This window comes from Scomber scombrus, chromosome 6, assembly GCF_963691925.1.
Source record: "Scomber scombrus chromosome 6, fScoSco1.1, whole genome shotgun sequence".
In the NCBI taxonomy this organism is placed as follows: domain Eukaryota; kingdom Metazoa; phylum Chordata; class Actinopteri; order Scombriformes; family Scombridae; genus Scomber; species Scomber scombrus.
In genome coordinates this window covers 26,684,780-26,704,539 of record NC_084975.1, presented here as the reverse complement: position 1 = coordinate 26,704,539, position 19,760 = coordinate 26,684,780, and the positions used below count along the sequence as shown (strand labels likewise).

Below are 19,760 nucleotides of genomic sequence, written 5' to 3'. Positions count from 1 at the left end.
GCTGCTCGACGCAAGTCAGGATGGCCGAGCGGTCTAAGGCGCTGCGTTCAGGTCGCAGTCTCCTCTGGAGGCGTGGGTTCGAATCCCACTTCTGACAGTTGTGTTTTAGATTGACATTGGACCTTGTAATCATGCCACCCCATGCATCGATAGGCCAAGAACTTGCCATTAGTTGGTCATGTTCTACACAGCACAAGTTTAGCAGAGCAGGAGGAAGTGTATCAGTTTAATGTCAACGCTATATTTCTAAAAGTGTCCTCTGTTGCCTAAGCACAGCGACTGACTAGCACTCACCCAGTCAGATCAGCACCAACAGTAGTTCTTCGACTGCTTTGCGGTGTGACCGATACAATGACCTGTTGCAGTATGTGCAGCTACTCTCCATAGCTAACACTGCTCCTGGAAGATTGCTGCCGTCACACAAGTGAAAGGTTGCTGCTGCATTGGCCGGGAATGGAACCCGGGCCTCCCGCGTGGCAGGCGAGAATTCTACCACTGAACCACCAATGCTTGTTGACGTCACCAAATGTGGACTGACGCGGTGTCACGATGAACTTGACTTATTTGCACGAGGGAAATTTTGCCGTGAACTTCTTGTCTTGGGCACGACTGAAGTACTGGCTCCGAAAATGCAGTTGGGCTGCTCGACGCAAGTCAGGATGGCCGAGCGGTCTAAGGCGCTGCGTTCAGGTCGCAGTCTCCTCTGGAGGCGTGGGTTCGAATCCCACTTCTGACAGTTGTGTTTTAGATTGACATTGGACCTTGTAATCATGCCACCCCATGCATCGATAGGCCAAGAACTTGCCATTAGTTGGTCATGTTCTACACAGCACAAGTTTAGCAGAGCAGGAGGAAGTGTATCAGTTTAATGTCAACGCTATATTTCTAAAAGTGTCCTCTGTTGCCTAAGCACAGCGACTGACTAGCACTCACCCAGTCAGATCAGCACCAACAGTAGTTCTTCGACTGCTTTGCGGTGTGACCGATACAATGACCTGTTGCAGTATGTGCAGCTACTCTCCATAGCTAACACTGCTCCTGGAAGATTGCTGCCGTCACACAAGTGAAAGGTTGCTGCTGCATTGGCCGGGAATGGAACCCGGGCCTCCCGCGTGGCAGGCGAGAATTCTACCACTGAACCACCAATGCTTGTTGACGTCACCAAATGTGGACTGACGCGGTGTCACGATGAACTTGACTTATTTGCACGAGGGAAATTTTGCCGTGAACTTCTTGTCCTGGGCACGACTGAAGTACTGGCTCCGAAAATGCAGTTGGGCTGCTCGACGCAAGTCAGGATGGCCGAGCGGTCTAAGGCGCTGCGTTCAGGTCGCAGTCTCCTCTGGAGGCGTGGGTTTGAATCCCACTTCTGACAGTTGTGTTTTAGATTGACATTGGACCTTGTAATCATGCCACCCCATGCATCGATAGGCCAAGAACTTGCCATTAGTTGGTCATGTTCTACACAGCACAAGTTTAGCAGAGCAGGAGGAAGTGTATCAGTTTAATGTCAACGCTATATTTCTAAAAGTGTCCTCTGTTGCCTAAGCACAGCGACTGACTAGCACTCACCCAGTCAGATCAGCACCAACAGTAGTTCTTCGACTGCTTTGTGGTGTGACCGATACAATGACCTGTTGCAGTATGTGCAGCTACTCTCCATAGCTAACACTGCTCCTGGAAAATTGCTGCCGTCACACAAGTGAAAGGTTGCTGTTGCATTGGCCGGGAATCGAACCCGGGCCTCCCGCGTGGCAGGCGAGAATTCTACCACTGAACCACCAATGCTTGTTGACGTCACCAAATGTGGACTGACGCGGTGTCACGATGAACTTGACTTATTTGCACGAGGGAAATTTTGCCGTGAACTTCTTGTCTTGGGCACGACCGAAGTACTGGCTCCGAAAATGCAGTTGGGCTGCTCGACGCAAGTCAGGATGGCCGAGCGGTCTAAGGCGCTGCGTTCAGGTCGCAGTCTCCTCTGGAGGCGTGGGTTCGAATCCCACTTCTGACAGTTGTGTTTTAGATTGACATTGGACCTTGTAATCATGCCACCCCATGCATCGATAGGCCAAGAACTTGCCATTAGTTGGTCATGTTCTAGTGGAATTCTACCACTGAACCACCAATGCTTGTTGACGTCACCAAATGTGGACTGACGCGGTGTCACGATGAACTTGACTTATTTGCACGAGGGAAATTTTGCCGTGAACTTCTTGTCTTGGGCACGACTGAAGTACTGGCTCCGAAAATGCAGTTGGGCTGCTCGACGCAAGTCAGGATGGCCGAGCGGTCTAAGGCGCTGCGTTCAGGTCGCAGTCTCCTCTGGAGGCGTGGGTTCGAATCCCACTTCTGACAGTTGTGTTTTAGATTGACATTGGACCTTGTAATCATGCCACCCCATGCATCGATAGGCCAAGAACTTGCCATTAGTTGGTCATGTTCTACACAGCACAAGTTTAGGAGGAAGTGTATCAGTTTAATGTCAACGCTATATTTCTAAAAGTGTCCTCTGTTGCCTAAGCACAGCGACTGACTAGCACTCACCCAGTCAGATCAGCACCAACAGTAGTTCTTCGACTGCTTTGCGGTGTGACCGATACAATGACCTGTTGCAGTATGTGCAGCTACTCTCCATAGCTAACACTGCTCCTGGAAGATTGCTGCCGTCACACAAGTGAAAGGTTGCTGCTGCATTGGCCGGGAATGGAACCCGGGCCTCCCGCGTGGCAGGCGAGAATTCTACCACTGAACCACCAATGCTTGTTGACGTCACCAAATGTGGACTGACGCGGTGTCACGATGAACTTGACTTATTTGCACGAGGGAAATTTTGCCGTAAACTTCTTGTCTTGGGCACGACTGAAGTACTGGCTCCGAAAATGCAGTTGGGCTGCTCGACGCAAGTCAGGATGGCCGAGCGGTCTAAGGCGCTGCGTTCAGGTCGCAGTCTCCTCTGGAGGCGTGGGTTCGAATCCCACTTCTGACAGTTGTGTTTTAGATTGACATTGGACCTTGTAATCATGCCACCCCATGCATCGATAGGCCAAGAACTTGCCATTAGTTGGTCATGTTCTACACAGCACAAGTTTAGCAGAGCAGGAGGAAGTGTATCAGTTTAATGTCAACGCTATATTTCTAAAAGTGTCCTCTGTTGCCTAAGCACAGCGACTGACTAGCACTCACCCAGTCAGATCAGCACCAACAGTAGTTCTTCGACTGCTTTGCGGTGTGACCGATACAATGACCTGTTGCAGTATGTGCAGCTACTCTCCATAGCTAACACTGCTCCTGGAAGATTGCTGCCGTCACACAAGTGAAAGGTTGCTGCTGCATTGGCCGGGAATGGAACCCGGGCCTCCCGCGTGGCAGGCGAGAATTCTACCACTGAACCACCAATGCTTGTTGACGTCACCAAATGTGGACTGACGCGGTGTCACGATGAACTTGACTTATTTGCACGAGGGAAATTTTGCCGTGAACTTCTTGTCTTGGGCACGACTGAAGTACTGGCTCCGAAAATGCAGTTGGGCTGCTCGACGCAAGTCAGGATGGCCGAGCGGTCTAAGGCGCTGCGTTCAGGTCGCAGTCTCCTCTGGAGGCGTGGGTTCGAATCCCACTTCTGACAGTTGTGTTTTAGATTGACATTGGACCTTGTAATCATGCCACCCCATGCATCGATAGGCCAAGAACTTGCCATTAGTTGGTCATGTTCTACACAGCACAAGTTTAGCAGAGCAGGAGGAAGTGTATCAGTTTAATGTCAACGCTATATTTCTAAAAGTGTCCTCTGTTGCCTAAGCACAGCGACTGACTAGCACTCACCCAGTCAGATCAGCACCAACAGTAGTTCTTCGACTGCTTTGCGGTGTGACCGATACAATGACCTGTTGCAGTATGTGCAGCTACTCTCCATAGCTAACACTGCTCCTGGAAGATTGCTGCCGTCACACAAGTGAAAGGTTGCTGCTGCATTGGCCGGGAATGGAACCCGGGCCTCCCGCGTGGCAGGCGAGAATTCTACCACTGAACCACCAATGCTTGTTGACGTCACCAAATGTGGACTGACGCGGTGTCACGATGAACTTGACTTATTTGCACGAGGGAAATTTTGCCGTGAACTTCTTGTCCTGGGCACGACTGAAGTACTGGCTCCGAAAATGCAGTTGGGCTGCTCGACGCAAGTCAGGATGGCCGAGCGGTCTAAGGCGCTGCGTTCAGGTCGCAGTCTCCTCTGGAGGCGTGGGTTTGAATCCCACTTCTGACAGTTGTGTTTTAGATTGACATTGGACCTTGTAATCATGCCACCCCATGCATCGATAGGCCAAGAACTTGCCATTAGTTGGTCATGTTCTACACAGCACAAGTTTAGCAGAGCAGGAGGAAGTGTATCAGTTTAATGTCAACGCTATATTTCTAAAAGTGTCCTCTGTTGCCTAAGCACAGCGACTGACTAGCACTCACCCAGTCAGATCAGCACCAACAGTAGTTCTTCGACTGCTTTGTGGTGTGACCGATACAATGACCTGTTGCAGTATGTGCAGCTACTCTCCATAGCTAACACTGCTCCTGGAAAATTGCTGCCGTCACACAAGTGAAAGGTTGCTGTTGCATTGGCCGGGAATCGAACCCGGGCCTCCCGCGTGGCAGGCGAGAATTCTACCACTGAACCACCAATGCTTGTTGACGTCACCAAATGTGGACTGACGCGGTGTCACGATGAACTTGACTTATTTGCACGAGGGAAATTTTGCCGTGAACTTCTTGTCTTGGGCACGACCGAAGTACTGGCTCCGAAAATGCAGTTGGGCTGCTCGACGCAAGTCAGGATGGCCGAGCGGTCTAAGGCGCTGCGTTCAGGTCGCAGTCTCCTCTGGAGGCGTGGGTTCGAATCCCACTTCTGACAGTTGTGTTTTAGATTGACATTGGACCTTGTAATCATGCCACCCCATGCATCGATAGGCCAAGAACTTGCCATTAGTTGGTCATGTTCTACACAGCACAAGTTTAGGAGGAAGTGTATCAGTTTAATGTCAACGCTATATTTCTAAAAGTGTTCTCTGTTGCCTAAGCACAGCGACTGACTAGCACTCACCCAGTCAGATCAGCACCAACAGTAGTTCTTCGACTGCTTTGCGGTGTGACCGATACAATGACCTGTTGCAGTATGTGCAGCTACTCTCCATAGCTAACACTGCTCCTGGAAGATTGCTGCCGTCACACAAGTGAAAGGTTGCTGCTGCATTGGCCGGGAATGGAACCCGGGCCTCCCGCGTGGCAGGCGAGAATTCTACCACTGAACCACCAATGCTTGTTGACGTCACCAAATGTGGACTGACGCGGTGTCACGATGAACTTGACTTATTTGCACGAGGGAAATTTTGCCGTAAACTTCTTGTCTTGGGCACGACTGAAGTACTGGCTCCGAAAATGCAGTTGGGCTGCTCGACGCAAGTCAGGATGGCCGAGCGGTCTAAGGCGCTGCGTTCAGGTCGCAGTCTCCTCTGGAGGCGTGTGTTCGAATCCCACTTCTGACAGTTGTGTTTTAGATTGACATTGGACCTTGTAATCATGCCACCCCATTCATCGATAGGCCAAGAACTTGCCATTAGTTGGTCATGTTCTACACAGCACAAGTTTAGCAGAGCAGGAGGAAGTGTATCAGTTTAATGTCAACGCTATATTTCTAAAAGTGTCCTCTGTTGCCTAAGCACAGCGACTGACTAGCACTCACCCAGTCAGATCAGCACCAACAGTAGTTCTTCGACTGCTTTGCGGTGTGACCGATACAATGACCTGTTGCAGTATGTGCAGCTACTCTCCATAGCTAACACTGCTCCTGGAAGATTGCTGCCGTCACACAAGTGAAAGGTTGCTGCTGCATTGGCCGGGAATGGAACCCGGGCCTCCCGCGTGGCAGGCGAAAATTCTACCACTGAACCACCAATGCTTGTTGACGTCACCAAATGTGGACTGACGCGGTGTCACGATGAACTTGACTTATTTGCACGAGGGAAATTTTGCCGTGAACTTCTTGTCTTGGGCACGACTGAAGTACTGGCTCCGAAAATGCAGTTGGGCTGCTCGACGCAAGTCAGGATGGCCGAGCGGTCTAAGGCGCTGCGTTCAGGTCGCAGTCTCCTCTGGAGGCGTGGGTTCGAATCCCACTTCTGACAGTTGTGTTTTAGATTGACATTGGACCTTGTAATCATGCCACCCCATGCATCGATAGGCCAAGAACTTGCCATTAGTTGGTCATGTTCTACACAGCACAAGTTTAGCAGAGCAGGAGGAAGTGTATCAGTTTAGTGAGAACTCTATATTTCAAAAAGTGTCCTCTGTTGCCTAAGCACAGCGACTGACTAGCACTCACCGCGTAAGATCAGCACCAACAGTAGTTCTTCGACTGCTTTGCGGTGTGACCGATACAATGACCTGTTGCAGTATGTGCAGCTACTCTCCATAGCTAACACTGCTCCTGGAAGATTGCTGCCGTCACACAAGTGAAAGGTTGCTGCTGCATTGGCCGGGAATGGAACCCGGACCTCCCGCGTGGCAGGCGAGAATTCTACCACTGAACCACCAATGCTTGTTGACGTCACCAAATGTGGACTGACGCGGTGTCACGATGAACTTGACTTATTTGCACGAGGGAAATTTTGCCGTGAACTTCTTGTCTTGGGCACGACTGAAGTACTGGCTCCGAAAATGCAGTTGGGCTGCTCGACGCAAGTCAGGATGGCCGAGCGGTCTAAGGCGCTGCGTTCAGGTCGCAGTCTCCTCTGGAGGCGTGGGTTCGAATCCCACTTCTGACAGTTGTGTTTTAGATTGACATTGGACCTTGTAATCATGCCACCCCATGCATCGATAGGCCAAGAACTTGCCATTAGTTGGTCATGTTCTACACAGCACAAGTTTAGCAGAGCAGGAGGAAGTGTATCAGTTTAATGTCAACGCTATATTTCTAAAAGTGTCCTCTGTTGCCTAAGCACAGCGACTGACTAGCACTCACCCAGTCAGATCAGCACCAACAGTAGTTCTTCGACTGCTTTGCGGTGTGACCGATACAATGACCTGTTGCAGTATGTGCAGCTACTCTCCATAGCTAACACTGCTCCTGGAAGATTGCTGCCGTCACACAAGTGAAAGGTTGCTGCTGCATTGGCCGGGAATCGAACCCGGGCCTCCCGCGTGGCAGGCGAGAATTCTACCACTGAACCACCAATGCTTGTTGACGTCACCAAATGTGGACTGACACGGTGTCACGATGAACTTGACTTATTTGCACGAGGGAAATTTTGCCGTGAACTTCTTGTCTTGGGCACGACTGAAGTACTGGCTCCGAAAATGCAGTTGGGCTGCTCGACGCAAGTCAGGATGGCCGAGCGGTCTAAGGCGCTGCGTTCAGGTCGCAGTCTCCTCTGGAGGCGTGGGTTCGAATCCCACTTCTGACAGTTGTGTTTTAGATTGACATTGGACCTTGTAATCATGCCACCCCATGCATCGATAGGCCAAGAACTTGCCATTAGTTGGTCATGTTCTACACAGCACAAGTTTAGCAGAGCAGGAGGAAGTGTATCAGTTTAGTGAGAACTCTATATTTCAAAAAGTGTCCTCTGTTGCCTAAGCACAGCGACTGACTAGCACTCACTGCGTCAGATCAGCACCAACAGTAGTTCTTCGACTGCTTTGCGGTGTGACCGATACAATGACCTGTTGCAGTATGTGCAGCTACTCTCCATAGCTAACACTGCTCCTGGAAGATTGCTGCTGTCACACAAGTGAAAGGTTGCTGTTGCATTGGCCGGGAATCGAACCCGGGCCTCCCGCGTGGCAGGCGAGAATTCTACCACTGAACCACCAATGCTTGTTGACGTCACCAAATGTGGACTGACGCGGAGTCGCGATGAACTTGACTTATTTGCACGAGGGCAATTTTGCCGTGAACTTCTTGTCTTGGGCACGACTGAATTACTGGCTCCGAAAATGCAGTTGGGCTGCTCGACTCAAGTCAGGATGGCCGAGCGGTCTAAGGCGCTGCGTTCAGGTCGCAGTCTCCTCTGGAGGCGTGGGTTCGAATCCCACTTCTGACAGTTGTGTTTTAGATTGACATTGGACCTTGTAATCATGCCACCCCATGCATCGATAGGCCAAGAACTTGCCATTAGTTGGTCATGTTCTACACAGCACAAGTTTAGCAGAGCAGGAGGAAGTGTATCAGTTTAATGTCAACGCTATATTTCTAAAAGTGTCCTCTGTTGCCTAAGCACAGCGACTGACTAGCACTCACCCAGTCAGATCAGCACCAACAGTAGTTCTTCGACTGCTTTGCGGTGTGACCGATACAATGACCTGTTGCAGTATGTGCAGCTACTCTCCATAGCTAACACTGCTCCTGGAAGATTGCTGCCGTCACACAAGTGAAAGGTTGCTGCTGCATTGGCCGGGAATCGAACCCGGGCCCTCCCGCGTGGCAGGCGAGAATTCTACCACTGAACCACCAATGCTTGTTGACGTCACCAAATGTGGACTGACGCGGTGTCACGATGAACTTGACTTATTTGCACGAGGGAAATTTTGCCGTGAACTTCTTGTCTTGGGCACGACTGAAGTACTGGCTCCGAAAATGCAGTTGGGCTGCTCGACGCAAGTCAGGATGGCCGAGCGGTCTAAGGCGCTGCGTTCAGGTCGCAGTCTCCTCTGGAGGCGTGGGTTCGAATCCCACTTCTGACAGTTGTGTTTTAGATTGACATTGGACCTTGTAATCATGCCACCCCATGCATCGATAGGCCAAGAACTTGCCATTAGTTGGTCATGTTCTACACAGCACAAGTTTAGCAGAGCAGGAGGAAGTGTATCAGTTTAATGTCAACGCTATATTTCTAAAAGTGTCCTCTGTTGCCTAAGCACAGCGACTGACTAGCACTCACCCAGTCAGATCAGCACCAACAGTAGTTCTTCGACTGCTTTGCGGTGTGACCGATACAATGACCTGTTGCAGTATGTGCAGCTACTCTCCATAGCTAACACTGCTCCTGGAAAATTGCTGCCGTCACACAAGTGAAAGGTTGCTGTTGCATTGGCCGGGAATCGAACCCGGGCCTCCCGCGTGGCAGGCGAGAATTCTACCACTGAACCACCAATGCTTGTTGACGTCACCAAATGTGGACTGACGCGGTGTCACGATGAACTTGACTTATTTGCACGAGGGAAATTTTGCCGTGAACTTCTTGTCTTGGGCACGACTGAAGTACTGGCTCCGAAAATGCAGTTGGGCTGCTCGACGCAAGTCAGGATGGCCGAGCGGTCTAAGGCGCTGCGTTCAGGTCGCAGTCTCCTCTGGAGGCGTGGGTTCGAATCCCACTTCTGACAGTTGTGTTTTAGATTGACATTGGACCTTGTAATCATGCCACCCCATGCATCGATAGGCCAAGAACTTGCCATTAGTTGGTCATGTTCTACACAGCACAAGTTTAGCAGAGCAGGAGGAAGTGTATCAGTTTAATGTCAACGCTATATTTCTAAAAGTGTCCTCTGTTGCCTAAGCACAGCGACTGACTAGCACTCACCCAGTCAGATCAGCACCAACAGTAGTTTTTCGACTGCTTTGCGGTGTGACCGATACAATGACCTGTTGCAGTATGTGCAGCTACTCTCCATAGCTAACACTGCTCCTGGAAGATTGCTGCCGTCACACAAGTGAAAGGTTGCTGCTGCATTGGCCGGGAATGGAACCCGGGCCACCCGCGTGGCAGGCGAGAATTCTACCACTGAACCACCAATGCTTGTTGACGTCACCAAATGTGGACTGACACGGTGTCACGATGAACTTGACTTATTTGCACGAGGGAAATTTTGCCGTGAACTTCTTGTCTTGGGCACGACTGAAGTACTGGCTCCGAAAATGCAGTTGGGCTGCTCGACGCAAGTCAGGATGGCCGAGCGGTCTAAGGCGCTGCGTTCAGGTCGCAGTCTCCTCTGGAGGCGTGGGTTCGAATCCCACTTCTGACAGTTGTGTTTTAGATTGACATTGGACCTTGTAATCATGCCACCCCATGCATCGATAGGCCAAGAACTTGCCATTAGTTGGTCATGTTCTACACAGCACAAGTTTAGCAGAGCAGGAGGAAGTGTATCAGTTTAGTGAGAACTCTATATTTCAAAAAGTGTCCTCTGTTGCCTAAGCACAGCGACTGACTAGCACTCACTGCGTCAGATCAGCACCAACAGTAGTTCTTCGACTGCTTTGCGGTGTGACCGATACAATGACCTGTTGCAGTATGTGCAGCTACTCTCCATAGCTAACACTGCTCCTGGAAGATTGCTGCCGTCACACAAGTGAAAGGTTGCTGTTGCATTGGCCGGGAATCGAACCCGGGCCTCCCGCGTGGCAGGCGAGAATTCTACCACTGAACCACCAATGCTTGTTGACGTCACCAAATGTGGACTGACGCGGAGTCGCGATGAACTTGACTTATTTGCACGAGGGCAATTTTGCCGTGAACTTCTTGTCTTGGGCACGACTGAATTACTGGCTCCGAAAATGCAGTTGGGCTGCTCGACTCAAGTCAGGATGGCCGAGCGGTCTAAGGCGCTGCGTTCAGGTCGCAGTCTCCTCTGGAGGCGTGGGTTCGAATCCCACTTCTGACAGTTGTGTTTTAGATTGACATTGGACCTTGTAATCATGCCACCCCATGCATCGATAGGCCAAGAACTTGCCATTAGTTGGTCATGTTCTACACAGCACAAGTTTAGCAGAGCAGGAGGAAGTGTATCAGTTTAGTGAGAACTCTATATTTCAAAAAGTGTCCTCTGTTGCCTAAGCACAGCGACTGACTAGCACTCACCGCGTAAGATAAACACCAACAGTAGTTCTTCGACTGCTTTGCGGTGTGACCGATACAATGACCTGTTGCAGTATGTGCAGCTACTCTCCATAGCTAACACTGCTCCTGGAAGATTGCTGCCGTCACACAAGTGAAAGGTTGCTGCTGCATTGGCCGGGAATGGAACCCGGGCCTCCCGCGTGGCAGGCGAGAATTCTACCACTGAACCACCAATGCTTGTTGACGTCACCAAATGTGGACTGACGCGGTGTCACGATGAACTTGACTTATTTGCACGAGGGAAATTTTGCCGTGAACTTCTTGTCTTGGGCACGACTGAAGTACTGGCTCCGAAAATGCAGTTGGGCTGCTCGACGCAAGTCAGGATGGCCGAGCGGTCTAAGGCGCTGCGTTCAGGTCGCAGTCTCCTCTGGAGGCGTGGGTTCGAATCCCACTTCTGACAGTTGTGTTTTAGATTGACATTGGACCTTGTAATCATGCCACCCCATGCATCGATAGGCCAAGAACTTGCCATTAGTTGGTCATGTTCTACACAGCACAAGTTTAGCAGAGCAGGAGGAAGTGTATCAGTTTAATGTCAACGCTATATTTCTAAAAGTGTCCTCTGTTGCCTAAGCACAGCGACTGACTAGCACTCACCCAGTCAGATCAGCACCAACAGTAGTTCTTCGACTGCTTTGTGGTGTGACCGATACAATGACCTGTTGCAGTATGTGCAGCTACTCTCCATAGCTAACACTGATCCTGGAAGATTGCTGCCGTCACACAAGTGAAAGGTTGCTGCTGCATTGGCCGGGAATCGAACCCGGGCCTCCCGCGTGGCAGGCGAGAATTCTACCACTGAACCACCAATGCTTGTTGACGTCACCAAATGTGGACTGACGCGGTGTCACGATGAACTTGACTTATTTGCACGAGGGAAATTTTGCCGTGAACTTCTTGTCTTGGGCACGACTGAAGTACTAGCTCCGAAAATGCAGTTGGGCTGCTCGACGCAAGTCAGGATGGCCGAGCGGTCTAAGGCGCTGCGTTCAGGTCGCAGTCTCCTCTGGAGGCGTGGGTTCGAATCCCACTTCTGACAGTTGTGTTTTAGATTGACATTGGACCTTGTAATCATGCCACCCCATGCATCGATAGGCCAACAACTTGCCATTAGTTGGTCATGTTCTACACAGCACAAGTTTAGCAGAGCAGGAGGAAGTGTATCAGTTTAGTGAGAACTCTATATTTCAAAAAGTGTCCTCTGTTGCCTAAGCACAGCGACTGACTAGCACTCACCGCGTAAGATCAGCACCAACAGTAGTTCTTCGACTGCTTTGCGGTGTGACCGATACAATGACCTGTTGCAGTATGTGCAGCTACTCTCCATAGCTAACACTGCTCCTGGAAGATTGCTGCCGTCACACAAGTGAAAGGTTGCTGCTGCATTGGCCGGGAATGGAACCCGGGCCTCCCGCGTGGCAGGTGAGAATTCTACCACTGAACCACCAATGCTTGTTGACGTCACCAAATGTGGACTGACGCGGTGTCACGATGAACTTGACTTATTTGCACGAGGGAAATTTTGCCGTGAACTTCTTGTCTTGGGCACGACTGAAGTACTGGCTCCGAAAATGCAGTTGGGCTGCTCGACGCAAGTCAGGATGGCCGAGCGGTCTAAGGCGCTGCGTTCAGGTCGCAGTCTCCTCTGGAGGCGTGGGTTCGAATCCCACTTCTGACAGTTGTGTTTTAGATTGACATTGGACCTTGTAATCATGCCACCCCATGCATCGATAGGCCAAGAACTTGCCATTAGTTGGTCATGTTCTACACAGCACAAGTTTAGCAGAGCAGGAGGAAGTGTATCATTTTAATGTCAACGCTATATTTCTAAAAGTGTCCTCTGTTGCCTAAGCACAGCGACTGACTAGCACTCACCCAGTCAGATCAGCACCAACAGTAGTTCTTCGACTGCTTTGTGGTGTGACCGATACAATGACCTGTTGCAGTATGTGCAGCTACTCTCCATAGCTAACACTGCTCCTGGAAAATTGCTGCCGTCACACAAGTGAAAGGTTGCTGTTGCATTGGCCGGGAATCGAACCCGGGCCTCCCGCGTGGCAGGCGAGAATTCTACCACTGAACCACCAATGCTTGTTGACGTCACCAAATGTGGACTGACGCGGTGTCACGATGAACTTGACTTATTTGCACGAGGGAAATTTTGCCGTGAACTTCTTGTCTTGGGCACGACTGAAGTACTGGCTCCGAAAATGCAGTTGGGCTGCTCGACGCAAGTCAGGATGGCCGAGCGGTCTAAGGCGCTGCGTTCAGGTCGCAGTCTCCTCTGGAGGCGTGGGTTCGAATCCCACTTCTGACAGTTGTGTTTTAGATTGACATTGGACCTTGTAATCATGCCACCCCATGCATCGATAGGCCAAGAACTTGCCATTAGTTGGTCATGTTCTACACAGCACAAGTTTAGCAGAGCAGGAGGAAGTGTATCAGTTTAATGTCAACGCTATATTTCTAAAAGTGTCCTCTGTTGCCTAAGCACAGCGACTGACTAGCACTCACCCAGTCAGATCAGCACCAACAGTAGTTCTTCGACTGCTTTGTGGTGTGACCGATACAATGACCTGTTGCAGTATGTGCAGCTACTCTCCATAGCTAACACTGATCCTGGAAGATTGCTGCCGTCACACAAGTGAAAGGTTGCTGCTGCATTGGCCGGGAATCGAACCCGGGCCTCCCGCGTGGCAGGCGAGAATTCTACCACTGAACCACCAATGCTTGTTGACGTCACCAAATGTGGACTGACGCGGTGTCACGATGAACTTGACTTATTTGCACGAGGGAAATTTTGCCGTGAACTTCTTGTCTTGGGCACGACTGAAGTACTAGCTCCGAAAATGCAGTTGGGCTGCTCGACGCAAGTCAGGATGGCCGAGCGGTCTAAGGCGCTGCGTTCAGGTCGCAGTCTCCTCTGGAGGCGTGGGTTCGAATCCCACTTCTGACAGTTGTGTTTTAGATTGACATTGGACCTTGTAATCATGCCACCCCATGCATCGATAGGCCAACAACTTGCCATTAGTTGGTCATGTTCTACACAGCACAAGTTTAGCAGAGCAGGAGGAAGTGTATCAGTTTAGTGAGAACTCTATATTTCAAAAAGTGTCCTCTGTTGCCTAAGCACAGCGACTGACTAGCACTCACCGCGTAAGATCAGCACCAACAGTAGTTCTTCGACTGCTTTGCGGTGTGACCGATACAATGACCTGTTGCAGTATGTGCAGCTACTCTCCATAGCTAACACTGCTCCTGGAAGATTGCTGCCGTCACACAAGTGAAAGGTTGCTGCTGCATTGGCCGGGAATGGAACCCGGGCCTCCCGCGTGGCAGGTGAGAATTCTACCACTGAACCACCAATGCTTGTTGACGTCACCAAATGTGGACTGACGCGGTGTCACGATGAACTTGACTTATTTGCACGAGGGAAATTTTGCCGTGAACTTCTTGTCTTGGGCACGACTGAAGTACTGGCTCCGAAAATGCAGTTGGGCTGCTCGACGCAAGTCAGGATGGCCGAGCGGTCTAAGGCGCTGCGTTCAGGTCGCAGTCTCCTCTGGAGGCGTGGGTTCGAATCCCACTTCTGACAGTTGTGTTTTAGATTGACATTGGACCTTGTAATCATGCCACCCCATGCATCGATAGGCCAAGAACTTGCCATTAGTTGGTCATGTTCTACACAGCACAAGTTTAGCAGAGCAGGAGGAAGTGTATCATTTTAATGTCAACGCTATATTTCTAAAAGTGTCCTCTGTTGCCTAAGCACAGCGACTGACTAGCACTCACCCAGTCAGATCAGCACCAACAGTAGTTCTTCGACTGCTTTGTGGTGTGACCGATACAATGACCTGTTGCAGTATGTGCAGCTACTCTCCATAGCTAACACTGCTCCTGGAAAATTGCTGCCGTCACACAAGTGAAAGGTTGCTGTTGCATTGGCCGGGAATCGAACCCGGGCCTCCCGCGTGGCAGGCGAGAATTCTACCACTGAACCACCAATGCTTGTTGACGTCACCAAATGTGGACTGACGCGGTGTCACGATGAACTTGACTTATTTGCACGAGGGAAATTTTGCCGTGAACTTCTTGTCTTGGGCACGACTGAAGTACTGGCTCCGAAAATGCAGTTGGGCTGCTCGACGCAAGTCAGGATGGCCGAGCGGTCTAAGGCGCTGCGTTCAGGTCGCAGTCTCCTCTGGAGGCGTGGGTTCGAATCCCACTTCTGACAGTTGTGTTTTAGATTGACATTGGACCTTGTAATCATGCCACCCCATGCATCGATAGGCCAAGAACTTGCCATTAGTTGGTCATGTTCTACACAGCACAAGTTTAGGAGGAAGTGTATCAGTTTAATGTCAACGCTATATTTCTAAAAGTGTCCTCTGTTGCCTAAGCACAGCGACTGACTAGCACTCACCCAGTCAGATCAGCACCAACAGTAGTTCTTCGACTGCTTTGTGGTGTGACCGATACAATGACCTGTTGCAGTATGTGCAGCTACTCTCCATAGCTAACACTGCTCCTGGAAGATTGCTGCCGTCACACAAGTGAAAGGTTGCTGCTGCATTGGCCGGGAATCGAACCCGGGCCTCCCGCGTGGCAGGCGAGAATTCTACCACTGAACCACCAATGCTTGTTGACGTCACCAAATGTGGACTGACGCGGTGTCACGATGAACTTGACTTATTTGCACGAGGGAAATTTTGCCGTGAACTTCTTGTCTTGGGCACGACTGAAGTACTGGCTCCGAAAATGCAGTTGGGCTGCTCGACGCAAGTCAGGATGGCCGAGCGGTCTAAGGCGCTGCGTTCAGGTCGCAGTCTCCTCTGGAGGCGTGGGTTCGAATCCCACTTCTGACAGTTGTGTTTTAGATTGACATTGGACCTTGTAATCATGCCACCCCATGCATCGATAGGCCAAGAACTTGCCATTAGTTGGTCATGTTCTACACAGCACAAGTTTAGGAGGAAGTGTATCAGTTTAATGTCAACGCTATATTTCTAAAAGTGTCCTCTGTTGCCTAAGCACAGCGACTGACTAGCACTCACCCAGTCAGATCAGCACCAACAGTAGTTCTTCGACTGCTTTGTGGTGTGACCGATACAATGACCTGTTGCAGTATGTGCAGCTACTCTCCATAGCTAACACTGCTCCTGGAAGATTGCTGCCGTCACACAAGTGAAAGGTTGCTGCTGCATTGGCCGGGAATCGAACCCGGGCCTCCCGCGTGGCAGGCGAGAATTCTACCACTGAACCACCAATGCTTGTTGACGTCACCAAATGTGGACTGACGCGGTGTCACGATGAACTTGACTTATTTGCACGAGGGAAATTTTGCCGTGAACTTCTTGTCTTTGGCACGACTGAAGTACTAGCTCCGAAAATGCAGTTGGGCTGCTCGACGCAAGTCAGGATGGCCGAGCGGTCTAAGGCGCTGCGTTCAGGTCGCAGTCTCCTCTGGAGGCGTGGGTTCGAATCCCACTTCTGACAGTTGTGTTTTAGATTGACATTGGACCTTGTAATCATGCCACCCCATGCATCGATAAGCCAAGAACTTGCCATTAGTTGGTCATGTTCTACACAGCACAAGTTTAGCAGAGCAGGAGGAAGTGTATCAGTTTAATGTCAACGCTATATTTCTAAAAGTGTCCTCTGTTGCCTAAGCACAGCGACTGACTAGCACTCACCCAGTCAGATCAGCACCAACAGTAGTTCTTCGACTGCTTTGCGGTGTGACCGATACAATGACCTGTTGCAGTATGTGCAGCTACTCTCCATAGCTAACACTGCTCCTGGAAGATTGCTGCCGTCACACAAGTGAAAGGTTGCTGCTGCATTGGCCGGGAATGGAACCCGGGCCTCCCGCGTGGCAGGTGAGAATTCTACCACTGAACCACCAATGCTTGTTGACGTCACCAAATGTGGACTGACGCGGTGTCACGATGAACTTGACTTATTTGCACGAGGGAAATTTTGCCGTGAACTTCTTGTCTTGGGCACGACTGAAGTACTGTCTCCGAAAATGCAGTTGGGCTGCTCGACGCAAGTCAGGATGGCCGAGCGGTCTAAGGCGCTGCGTTCAGGTCGCAGTCTCCTCTGGAGGCGTGGGTTCGAATCCCACTTCTGACAGTTGTGTTTTAGATTGACATTGGACCTTGTAATCATGCCACCCCATGCATCGATAGGCCAAGAACTTGCCATTAGTTGGTCATGTTCTACACAGCACAAGTTTAGCAGAGCAGGAGGAAGTGTATCAGTTTAATGTCAACGCTATATTTCTAAAAGTGTCCTCTGTTGCCTAAGCACAGCGACTGACTAGCACTCACCCAGTCAGATCAGCACCAACAGTAGTTCTTCGACTGCTTTGTGGTGTGACCGATACAATGACCTGTTGCAGTATGTGCAGCTACTCTCCATAGCTAACACTGCTCCTGGAAAATTGCTGCCGTCACACAAGTGAAAGGTTGCTGTTGCATTGGCCGGGAATCGAACCCGGGCCTCCCGCGTGGCAGGCGAGAATTCTACCACTGAACCACCAATGCTTGTTGACGTCACCAAATGTGGACTGACGCGGTGTCACGATGAACTTGACTTATTTGCACGAGGGAAATTTTGCCGTGAACTTCTTGTCTTGGGCACGACTGAAGTACTGGCTCCGAAAATGCAGTTGGGCTGCTCGACGCAAGTCAGGATGGCCGAGCGGTCTAAGGCGCTGCGTTCAGGTCGCAGTCTCCTCTGGAGGCGTGGGTTCGAATCCCACTTCTGACAGTTGTGTTTTAGATTGACATTGGACCTTGTAATCATGCCACCCCATGCATCGATAGGCCAAGAACTTGCCATTAGTTGGTCATGTTCTACACAGCACAAGTTTAGGAGGAAGTGTATCAGTTTAATGTCAACGCTATATTTCTAAAAGTGTCCTCTGTTGCCTAAGCACAGCGACTGACTAGCACTCACCCAGTCAGATCAGCACCAACAGTAGTTCTTCGACTGCTTTGTGGTGTGACCGATACAATGACCTGTTGCAGTATGTGCAGCTACTCTCCATAGCTAACACTGCTCCTGGAAGATTGCTGCCGTCACACAAGTGAAAGGTTGCTGCTGCATTGGCCGGGAATCGAACCCGGGCCTCCCGCGTGGCAGGCGAGAATTCTACCACTGAACCACCAATGCTTGTTGACGTCACCAAATGTGGACTGACGCGGTGTCACGATGAACTTGACTTATTTGCACGAGGGAAATTTTGCCGTGAACTTCTTGTCTTTGGCACGACTGAAGTACTAGCTCCGAAAATGCAGTTGGGCTGCTCGACGCAAGTCAGGATGGCCGAGAGGTCTAAGGCGCTGCGTTCAGGTCGCAGTCTCCTCTGGAGGCGTGGGTTCGAATCCCACTTCTGACAGTTGTGTTTTAGATTGACATTGGACCTTGTAATCATGCCACCCCATGCATCGATAAGCCAAGAACTTGCCATTAGTTGGTCATGTTCTACACAGCACAAGTTTAGCAGAGCAGGAGGAAGTGTATCAGTTTAATGTCAACGCTATATTTCTAAAAGTGTCCTCTGTTGCCTAAGCACAGCGACTGACTAGCACTCACCCAGTCAGATCAGCACCAACAGTAGTTCTTCGACTGCTTTGCGGTGTGACCGATACAATGACCTGTTGCAGTATGTGCAGCTACTCTCCATAGCTAACACTGCTCCTGGAAGATTGCTGCCGTCACACAAGTGAAAGGTTGCTGCTGCATTGGCCGGGAATGGAACCCGGGCCTCCCGCGTGGCAGGTGAGAATTCTACCACTGAACCACCAATGCTTGTTGACGTCACCAAATGTGGACTGACGCGGTGTCACGATGAACTTGACTTATTTGCACGAGGGAAATTTTGCCGTGAACTTCTTGTCTTGGGCACGACTGAAGTACTGTCTCCGAAAATGCAGTTGGGCTGCTCGACGCAAGTCAGGATGGCCGAGCGGTCTAAGGCGCTGCGTTCAGGTCGCAGTCTCCTCTGGAGGCGTGGGTTCGAATCCCACTTCTGACAGTTGTGTTTTAGATTGACATTGGACCTTGTAATCATGCCACCCCATGCATCGATAGGCCAAGAACTTGCCATTAGTTGGTCATGTTCTACACAGCACAAGTTTAGCAGAGCAGGAGGAAGTGTATCAGTTTAATGTCAACGCTATATTTCTAAAAGTGTCCTCTGTTGCCTAAGCACAGCGACTGACTAGCACTCACCCAGTCAGATCAGCACCAACAGTAGTTCTTCGACTGCTTTGTGGTGTGACCGATACAATGACCTGTTGCAGTATGTGCAGCTACTCTCCATAGCTAACACTGCTCCTGGAAAATTGCTGCCGTCACACAAGTGAAAGGTTGCTGTTGCATTGGCCGGGAATCGAACCCGGGCCTCCCGCGTGGCAGGCGAGAATTCTACCACTGAACCACCAATGCTTGTTGACGTCACCAAATGTGGACTGACGCGGTGTCACGATGAACTTGACTTATTTGCACGAGGGAAATTTTGCCGTGAACTTCTTGTCTTGGGCACGACTGAAGTACTGGCTCCGAAAATGCAGTTGGGCTGCTCGACGCAAGTCAGGATGGCCGAGCGGTCTAAGGCGCTGCGTTCAGGTCGCAGTCTCCTCTGGAGGCGTGGGTTCGAATCCCACTTCTGACAGTTGTGTTTTAGATTGACATTGGACCTTGTAATCATGCCACCCCATGCATCGATAGGCCAAGAACTTGCCATTAGTTGGTCATGTTCTACACAGCACAAGTTTAGGAGGAAGTGTATCAGTTTAATGTCAACGCTATATTTCTAAAAGTGTCCTCTGTTGCCTAAGCACAGCGACTGACTAGCACTCA

The 19,760-nt window shown here is 50.5% G+C and overlaps 1 protein-coding gene and 37 non-coding genes across 38 annotated transcripts in view; 22 read left to right on the top strand and 16 right to left on the bottom strand.

The window, feature by feature from the left end:
• Nucleotides 1-19,760, top strand: part of ldhd (lactate dehydrogenase D) — a 111,488-nt gene that overhangs the window by 8,325 nt on the left and 83,403 nt on the right. The gene's annotated exons all lie outside the window — the stretch shown is intronic.
• trnag-gcc (transfer RNA glycine (anticodon GCC)) lies at nt 1,718-1,788 on the bottom strand. Its single transcript has one exon. It is a non-coding gene; the product is annotated as a tRNA-Gly (tRNA).
• On the bottom strand, nt 4,610-4,680 carry trnag-gcc (transfer RNA glycine (anticodon GCC)). The gene has a single exon. It is a non-coding gene; the product is annotated as a tRNA-Gly (tRNA).
• On the top strand, nt 6,094-6,176 carry trnal-cag (transfer RNA leucine (anticodon CAG)). Its single transcript has one exon. It is a non-coding gene; the product is annotated as a tRNA-Leu (tRNA).
• Nucleotides 6,733-6,815, top strand: trnal-cag (transfer RNA leucine (anticodon CAG)). The gene has a single exon. It is a non-coding gene; the product is annotated as a tRNA-Leu (tRNA).
• On the bottom strand, nt 7,158-7,228 carry trnag-gcc (transfer RNA glycine (anticodon GCC)). The gene has a single exon. It is a non-coding gene; the product is annotated as a tRNA-Gly (tRNA).
• trnal-cag (transfer RNA leucine (anticodon CAG)) lies at nt 7,372-7,454 on the top strand. The gene has a single exon. It is a non-coding gene; the product is annotated as a tRNA-Leu (tRNA).
• trnag-gcc (transfer RNA glycine (anticodon GCC)) lies at nt 7,797-7,867 on the bottom strand. The gene has a single exon. It is a non-coding gene; the product is annotated as a tRNA-Gly (tRNA).
• On the top strand, nt 8,011-8,093 carry trnal-cag (transfer RNA leucine (anticodon CAG)). Its single transcript has one exon. It is a non-coding gene; the product is annotated as a tRNA-Leu (tRNA).
• Nucleotides 8,436-8,507, bottom strand: trnag-gcc (transfer RNA glycine (anticodon GCC)). Its single transcript has one exon. It is a non-coding gene; the product is annotated as a tRNA-Gly (tRNA).
• trnal-cag (transfer RNA leucine (anticodon CAG)) lies at nt 8,651-8,733 on the top strand. The gene has a single exon. It is a non-coding gene; the product is annotated as a tRNA-Leu (tRNA).
• Nucleotides 9,076-9,146, bottom strand: trnag-gcc (transfer RNA glycine (anticodon GCC)). The gene has a single exon. It is a non-coding gene; the product is annotated as a tRNA-Gly (tRNA).
• trnal-cag (transfer RNA leucine (anticodon CAG)) lies at nt 9,290-9,372 on the top strand. The gene has a single exon. It is a non-coding gene; the product is annotated as a tRNA-Leu (tRNA).
• On the top strand, nt 9,929-10,011 carry trnal-cag (transfer RNA leucine (anticodon CAG)). Its single transcript has one exon. It is a non-coding gene; the product is annotated as a tRNA-Leu (tRNA).
• Nucleotides 10,354-10,424, bottom strand: trnag-gcc (transfer RNA glycine (anticodon GCC)). The gene has a single exon. It is a non-coding gene; the product is annotated as a tRNA-Gly (tRNA).
• Nucleotides 10,568-10,650, top strand: trnal-cag (transfer RNA leucine (anticodon CAG)). The gene has a single exon. It is a non-coding gene; the product is annotated as a tRNA-Leu (tRNA).
• Nucleotides 11,207-11,289, top strand: trnal-cag (transfer RNA leucine (anticodon CAG)). Its single transcript has one exon. It is a non-coding gene; the product is annotated as a tRNA-Leu (tRNA).
• On the bottom strand, nt 11,632-11,702 carry trnag-gcc (transfer RNA glycine (anticodon GCC)). The gene has a single exon. It is a non-coding gene; the product is annotated as a tRNA-Gly (tRNA).
• On the top strand, nt 11,846-11,928 carry trnal-cag (transfer RNA leucine (anticodon CAG)). Its single transcript has one exon. It is a non-coding gene; the product is annotated as a tRNA-Leu (tRNA).
• trnal-cag (transfer RNA leucine (anticodon CAG)) lies at nt 12,485-12,567 on the top strand. The gene has a single exon. It is a non-coding gene; the product is annotated as a tRNA-Leu (tRNA).
• On the bottom strand, nt 12,910-12,980 carry trnag-gcc (transfer RNA glycine (anticodon GCC)). Its single transcript has one exon. It is a non-coding gene; the product is annotated as a tRNA-Gly (tRNA).
• trnal-cag (transfer RNA leucine (anticodon CAG)) lies at nt 13,124-13,206 on the top strand. Its single transcript has one exon. It is a non-coding gene; the product is annotated as a tRNA-Leu (tRNA).
• trnag-gcc (transfer RNA glycine (anticodon GCC)) lies at nt 13,549-13,619 on the bottom strand. Its single transcript has one exon. It is a non-coding gene; the product is annotated as a tRNA-Gly (tRNA).
• On the top strand, nt 13,763-13,845 carry trnal-cag (transfer RNA leucine (anticodon CAG)). Its single transcript has one exon. It is a non-coding gene; the product is annotated as a tRNA-Leu (tRNA).
• On the top strand, nt 14,402-14,484 carry trnal-cag (transfer RNA leucine (anticodon CAG)). The gene has a single exon. It is a non-coding gene; the product is annotated as a tRNA-Leu (tRNA).
• trnag-gcc (transfer RNA glycine (anticodon GCC)) lies at nt 14,827-14,897 on the bottom strand. Its single transcript has one exon. It is a non-coding gene; the product is annotated as a tRNA-Gly (tRNA).
• On the top strand, nt 15,041-15,123 carry trnal-cag (transfer RNA leucine (anticodon CAG)). The gene has a single exon. It is a non-coding gene; the product is annotated as a tRNA-Leu (tRNA).
• On the bottom strand, nt 15,458-15,528 carry trnag-gcc (transfer RNA glycine (anticodon GCC)). The gene has a single exon. It is a non-coding gene; the product is annotated as a tRNA-Gly (tRNA).
• On the top strand, nt 15,672-15,754 carry trnal-cag (transfer RNA leucine (anticodon CAG)). Its single transcript has one exon. It is a non-coding gene; the product is annotated as a tRNA-Leu (tRNA).
• On the bottom strand, nt 16,089-16,159 carry trnag-gcc (transfer RNA glycine (anticodon GCC)). The gene has a single exon. It is a non-coding gene; the product is annotated as a tRNA-Gly (tRNA).
• On the top strand, nt 16,303-16,385 carry trnal-cag (transfer RNA leucine (anticodon CAG)). The gene has a single exon. It is a non-coding gene; the product is annotated as a tRNA-Leu (tRNA).
• On the top strand, nt 16,942-17,024 carry trnal-cag (transfer RNA leucine (anticodon CAG)). The gene has a single exon. It is a non-coding gene; the product is annotated as a tRNA-Leu (tRNA).
• trnag-gcc (transfer RNA glycine (anticodon GCC)) lies at nt 17,367-17,437 on the bottom strand. The gene has a single exon. It is a non-coding gene; the product is annotated as a tRNA-Gly (tRNA).
• Nucleotides 17,581-17,663, top strand: trnal-cag (transfer RNA leucine (anticodon CAG)). Its single transcript has one exon. It is a non-coding gene; the product is annotated as a tRNA-Leu (tRNA).
• trnag-gcc (transfer RNA glycine (anticodon GCC)) lies at nt 17,998-18,068 on the bottom strand. The gene has a single exon. It is a non-coding gene; the product is annotated as a tRNA-Gly (tRNA).
• trnal-cag (transfer RNA leucine (anticodon CAG)) lies at nt 18,851-18,933 on the top strand. Its single transcript has one exon. It is a non-coding gene; the product is annotated as a tRNA-Leu (tRNA).
• Nucleotides 19,276-19,346, bottom strand: trnag-gcc (transfer RNA glycine (anticodon GCC)). Its single transcript has one exon. It is a non-coding gene; the product is annotated as a tRNA-Gly (tRNA).
• Nucleotides 19,490-19,572, top strand: trnal-cag (transfer RNA leucine (anticodon CAG)). The gene has a single exon. It is a non-coding gene; the product is annotated as a tRNA-Leu (tRNA).